The sequence below is a fragment of the Gekko japonicus genome, unplaced genomic scaffold, assembly GCF_001447785.1.
Source record: "Gekko japonicus isolate JY-2015 unplaced genomic scaffold, Gekko_japonicus_V1.1 scaffold126, whole genome shotgun sequence".
Taxonomy (NCBI): domain Eukaryota; kingdom Metazoa; phylum Chordata; class Lepidosauria; order Squamata; family Gekkonidae; genus Gekko; species Gekko japonicus.
In genome coordinates, this window is record NW_015162477.1 from 200,233 (window position 1) to 206,106 (window position 5,874).

Sequence of the window (5,874 nt, forward strand, 5' to 3'; positions counted from 1 at the left end):
CTGCCCCCAAGCGTACATATAAATTGAGGATTAGAAAAGATAAGACAAAATGAAGGCTGAAGGACTCTGAATTGTGCCTTAAAACTTTAGTTTTATTATGGGATGCTCTGGGTCTGGGGGTTCTCTTAAACAGTTAAAACATTGGCTAAAAAGAAAAAATTTAGCATAACCGACTATGTTCAAAGTAATACTAGCAATTAAGATAGGCTGTTGTTATGATCTCCTATACTTGGGGTTTTAGTTAGTAGTGGTTTTCTTTCCTTTCTCCCTAGATGTAGTTACCTCTTCCCATTTTTTCATTGTAGTTTGTAGTCTATTAAAAAATTCAATAAAAAACCCCCTCCGAGGGGGGTGTAAAAAAAGAGAGAGAGAGAGAGAGAACAAATGCTGAGGCAAACTATGGCTGTGGCCACACTGGCGGCTTGGCGCAATATGGTGCTGCCTCTAATTGAACTGGTTTAAAGTGTTGTGGGGCATATCAACCACACAGCATACCCTGCTGCAGGTTACCCATGGAGACATCCCATGGTAAAGCATCCACATTATTGCAGCGCACTGCCAAAAAATCCCAACATTCATGCGTGCATATAGGAGTGCATGTGCACACATATGCGCATGTGTGCATGCGTGTGCATACAGGCAATCTTTTTTTAAAAAAGATGCCTCCCTAGCGGCAGAATGGATTTGCAGATTCAGACTGCCAAATCCATTCTGCGCGTGCTGCCCTGAGTTCAGACATCCAGCCATGCACAATGACTGTGGAGAGAACCGAAAACACCACTTGTGATGTGGTGCCTTTTTAACCCGGCTCCAAGTCGTCCTATGACAGGATAAGTATGGCTGGGGAACGCCTGACAGATGTGGCTGTCTGACTGCACCCATTTGATCTGGAGGGGAGGAGTGCCTGTGTCGGGCCAAACTGCCCGTGTGATCATGGCCCATGACTTCATAGTTCACAAAAGCCTAACAAAGAGAGTACTGCTATGTCTTCAGTTTATTAAAATGAACATATACTTTAGGATTATGTGCAACCGGAGTAAACCTGGATTAAGAAATGAATTAGAATGGGTTTGGACATTACTGTGAAGCATGAAAAGCAGATGTATAAATTGTACACTTCCATTGTGACAAATGGAAGAGGATGTTTCAAAGGTATTTCACTGTGATGTGTGGGCACTAGGGATCTGGTACAGGCACTGCCACACTTCACACTGCTTGGGAGATATAAAACATCTTTTGGATGTAAGAACATCCTTGGCATGATTTACTTGTGCATCAATTAAAAAAATCAATTTTAAATTTAAAAATGTTGTGAGGGCTCAATCCTGACCATGCCCACAGTGCAGTGGGATGAGGTGCTCTTGTTTTCCTCCCACGCCTTCTCGAATTCTAAAATCCCCACCCCCTGGGGCTTTTAAAAATGGTGACGGCATCCCCATGCCAGCCGTCAAGCACACTGTTACATCTAGTTTGGTCCTGACGGTTAATAAATCAAGTGCTCTTGAGTAGAAGACTCATGCAACAGTTCCTCTCAGTTATATGATCCCCAGCTTTGGCAATTTTACCTGTTCTCCAAGACTGTAACCACACACCCTAAAAGTACAATTACTGTGTTACAGCAACATCAAATCTTATTTTTCCATTTGGATTACAGTTTGGGGTATCTCTTAATCCCCCACCCTTATCAAGCTGATGTAAGACACACATTTCTGCAGATGATATCCTCGGATATTGATGAAGGGTTTATGAAAGCAGGCATCTGACATGGCATAAACAGTGAAATATTCTGCTTTCTCCATCAAATTAGTTTTTCTTTTGGAGAATACTGTCTAGAAACTGTCTAAAAGAAAACTGAAACACAGGATCTTACCAGGTTTTACAAGGTAATGGTCATAAAGACTTGGAAGTGTACAAAGGCTGAAAGAAAATGATCAAAGTCTAGGCAGAAAAACTTGGAAGAAATACACGGACCTACAGACATTTTTGTGGACAAAACTGGGAAACTGGCCATCTCCTTGCTTTAAGTTTTTAGAACATATTTGATACACAGTTCAAAAGACATCCTGTGGTTAACCAATTGATATGAAAAGGATGGAAACACACAAAGTATCTCTATCATTGACAAATACAAGTAAGAAATCTAGGTGGAAAAATAATGTGCGTCCGTGTATGTGAAAGACAGCCAGAGAGAATGAGAGTCAGAGAACAGCTGGCCAGGATAACCTTATTTTAAGCATTATTTTAAAAGGAAGAATTCTAGTCATATAATTGATTCATATCCATTGCCAAAGGAAGAAGTATCAATAGTGTAAAGGGGCAGGAAAAACCATTCAAAGAGGCATCCTTGCTATCAAAGCCAGCACCAACTGTCTTCTATTGCTTTTAATCTCGTAAAGGTTTCCCTTGCTTGAAAGCCAGTCGAATCTGACTCTAGGGGGCGGTGCTCATCTCCGTTTTCAAGCCAAACAGCCAGCGCTGTCCAAAGACGTTTCCGTGGTCATGTGGCTGGCATGACTGAAGGCTGAGGCGCATGCAACGCTGTTACCTTCCCACCGAGGCAGTACCTATTTATCTACTTGCAATTTCTTGCTTTCAAACTGCTAGGTTGGCAGGAGCTGGGGCCAGAGATGGGAGCTCACTCACGCAGTGCTAGGGTCTTGAATTGCTGAACTACAGACCTTCCTGTCTACAGCTCAGTATCTTAACCTCTGAGCCACCAGGGCTCCTTTTAATCTCATAGCATGTCCCTTTTACCAGCAAATCCAAGAGAATGGTTCCGCTGGGTAATGCTTAGTACCACTGAAGTCATAGTTTTTAGAGCGTTGACAATGTAATGATTATGAAAAACCAATGTAATGGGTTATCTTCCACTTTTCCGTTGCATATTTTGAAGCTTAATTTTTGTCACCTTTCTTTGTTTCTTTTCCCCCTCACTATAAAATTTAACCTTAATACGTAGTCAGGTAGGATGTGAACATGGGAAGCCTCCGTTCAGGCACTTACTGGGTAGACTTGAATTTCTTTTTCAGATTAACTGAGAGTCCTGAGGCAAACATCCCCCCCCCCAATTTTTTAAGTTCCTTGAAGGAAAAATGGAGTACAAACTATATATATATATTCTATTTGCTCATTGATTTAAATGATTTTACCTCTGTTATGCCTAAAAGCAAATACTTCTTTTCCCGTTTTTCAAATCTCACAACTTTGTTGTAAGGTTCAAAATTCTCTGAATTTCTCCGCAGGATGGATACAAATCTAATAAATATGTTCTTAATTTCTTTTTATTTTACCTATTTTGTAGAAGGAATACATAAAACATGTATAACATCAATGCCTTTTACAGTCATATTTATTTATTATTATTATTTTAAACAAAGTATCCCATTATACCAATCAATTCAGTCTGTCATGGCAGCTGAAAATGAAATATCTATAAAATGCAATAACATCATTACAATAATTATTGAAATACAATCTCATACATTAAAACATATATTGGCTGTAAACCACATTAGCATCAAACTTTCCAATAACTTACAATGCTAAGACTCCAAAGGACCTTCTAAAAAAAGGTAAGTATTCACTAGTCTTTCTAAAACTGACACCAAATCATCAAATGACCTTCATATACAGGTAAAAGAGCATGATAGACAAAACTAGCATCAATCCACACAAAAAATTCTACAACATAATTCCCTGTTGCATCCGTTATTCATGGAACTTATCAGATCCAGGCTACTTCAGATAAAACAGAGAATAAAGTTCTATGCTATCTGTGCTGTGCTTACCCAACACTGCTTTGCAAGAATTCAGTGCTTATCTTATCCAGGCACACGTTTGCTGCCCTCATGTGTAGCTTGCCCTGAAGGCTGGTCTCCTGGGTGTACAGGGATCAAGCCACTCTGAAGTGTGGGAAGCAAAATAAATGCATGTAGCCTTCATTTTTATAAATGCATCTTCTCCACAACTATGAGGCTAAAAACAGAATTCTGTGGCTTGTTTTAAGAACATGGGGATTCAGTAAATGTATTCCCTAAGCATGATCAATCAAAACCGTATGCATACTGGGCTAATTTTTGTGATGATGTGCAATCATAGAAGCAATGACAGAGGATTCCCAACTGGTATAATGGTGAATTTAGTGATGGTTTCTACTCTGAGGCCACTCTCTGAATTTGGTTATTGATTCTTGTCATCCACATTGTCACAAAGACATTTTATTTTAAATCCCACTGACTAGTAAAACACTTAAAGTGTCTTATGGATAGCATGGAAAATGAGATGTCCAACAGTCTCTGTTGAAAACAAAACAAGTGAAAGTCTGTGACAAGAACTCTTGATCTGGAATAAACACTAAGTTTCTTCTTCTCAGTCATCCAATATGGCATCATAACATTTAGCAACATGGCCAGGAAACTAATGCTTAAATCTGGCAATAAATAAAAATCACAGAAACATTGGTCAACATTTTCTTTAAATATATGCATCACTCTTTCTTTGGAAGATGCAGAAGTTATTTTATGGCAACTGTTCTTAGTCACCTGATGGGATTTGTGCCTATATCCTGCTCCTGTGACAACTGAAGAATGGGAGGGTCCACAGACAAAGTAATAAATCAGCATCAAGCTGCCATTTGAGGGGAAAACATAGAGTTTTCCCCTCAAATGGCTGTGGCCCCGCCCCCAGCGTGCCCGGCGTCATGACATCACTTCCCTGTGACGTGCATGCGGGGGTGGGGTTTCCCCTGGGGCCCGATTCCGCCACGGCGGAAATCGGGCCTCCAAAGCGGGGTTTTCCCCGCCCCCCGGCCCGATTTGGCAGCCCTAGTAGTCGTGTTAGTCTGGCTGTAGCAGTAGAAAAGAGGCTTTCTCTTGGAAACTTCAGTTAGTTCAGAAAGTGGCAGCCTGGTTAATAGATACATCTGCAGTTGCTCCATCAGTTACTGCATTCAATTCAAGGTACTGATTATTATCACTTACACAGTTCTTCATGGCCTGGGACCCACATACCTGTGCCTCTCCTGCTATGCTTTGCTCATCTAAGCAAAGACTCCTGAAGGCTCCTCCCTGCAAATGGGTAAGATTAGCAACTGCCCATTCATGTGCACCCTCTGTGGTTGCTCCCACCTTGTAAAATAGCCTTCTTTAGAGTCAGGAGGGCTCCCACAGTTATATCATTCCACAAAATGTGCTAACCAGAAACATTCAAGGGGCCGGGGGCATTCTTATAATGCAGTCAGGGATGTATTAGGATGGACCAGTCCAGACAAACACCTTTATATGGGAATAGGTGTGTAGTCCACTGCAATAATTATTATCATCTATTATTGTAGGTATCATCTAGCTTTCACTACATTGTCGTACACCTTGTAGTCCTACATTCTACATTGATCACACAACACCTTTACCTTAGAGCCAGACTAGATGTGCTGGTTTTCACTCAGGCTATCTTTATTATTTATTTATTTACATTTATAACCCGCCCTCCCCACGAACTGGCGAACGGCGGCGTACAGATGGAGCCAATGCCCAATACATAAAACATTAAAACTGCATTTTAAAAACATTCAGCGCAACATAAGTGTTCTCCACAACAACTAACAAGGGAACCGATGACTGCACCAGGATGGTATCCTTAGTGGCCACAGCTCCACGCAGTACCACCATTTTTGCACTCACGGCGAGTTGGTAATAAGGGCTAGGACAGATAGTAATAATCGTAGACAGATGGTAACAGTCGTGGCCGCTCCTACTCAAACGCCTGGCGGAAGAGCTCCGTCTTGCAGGCCCTGCAGAACTGTGCAAGGTCCCGCAGGGCCCGGATCTCCTCTGGGAGCTCATTCCACCAGGTAGGAGCCGCCACCAAAAAAGCCCT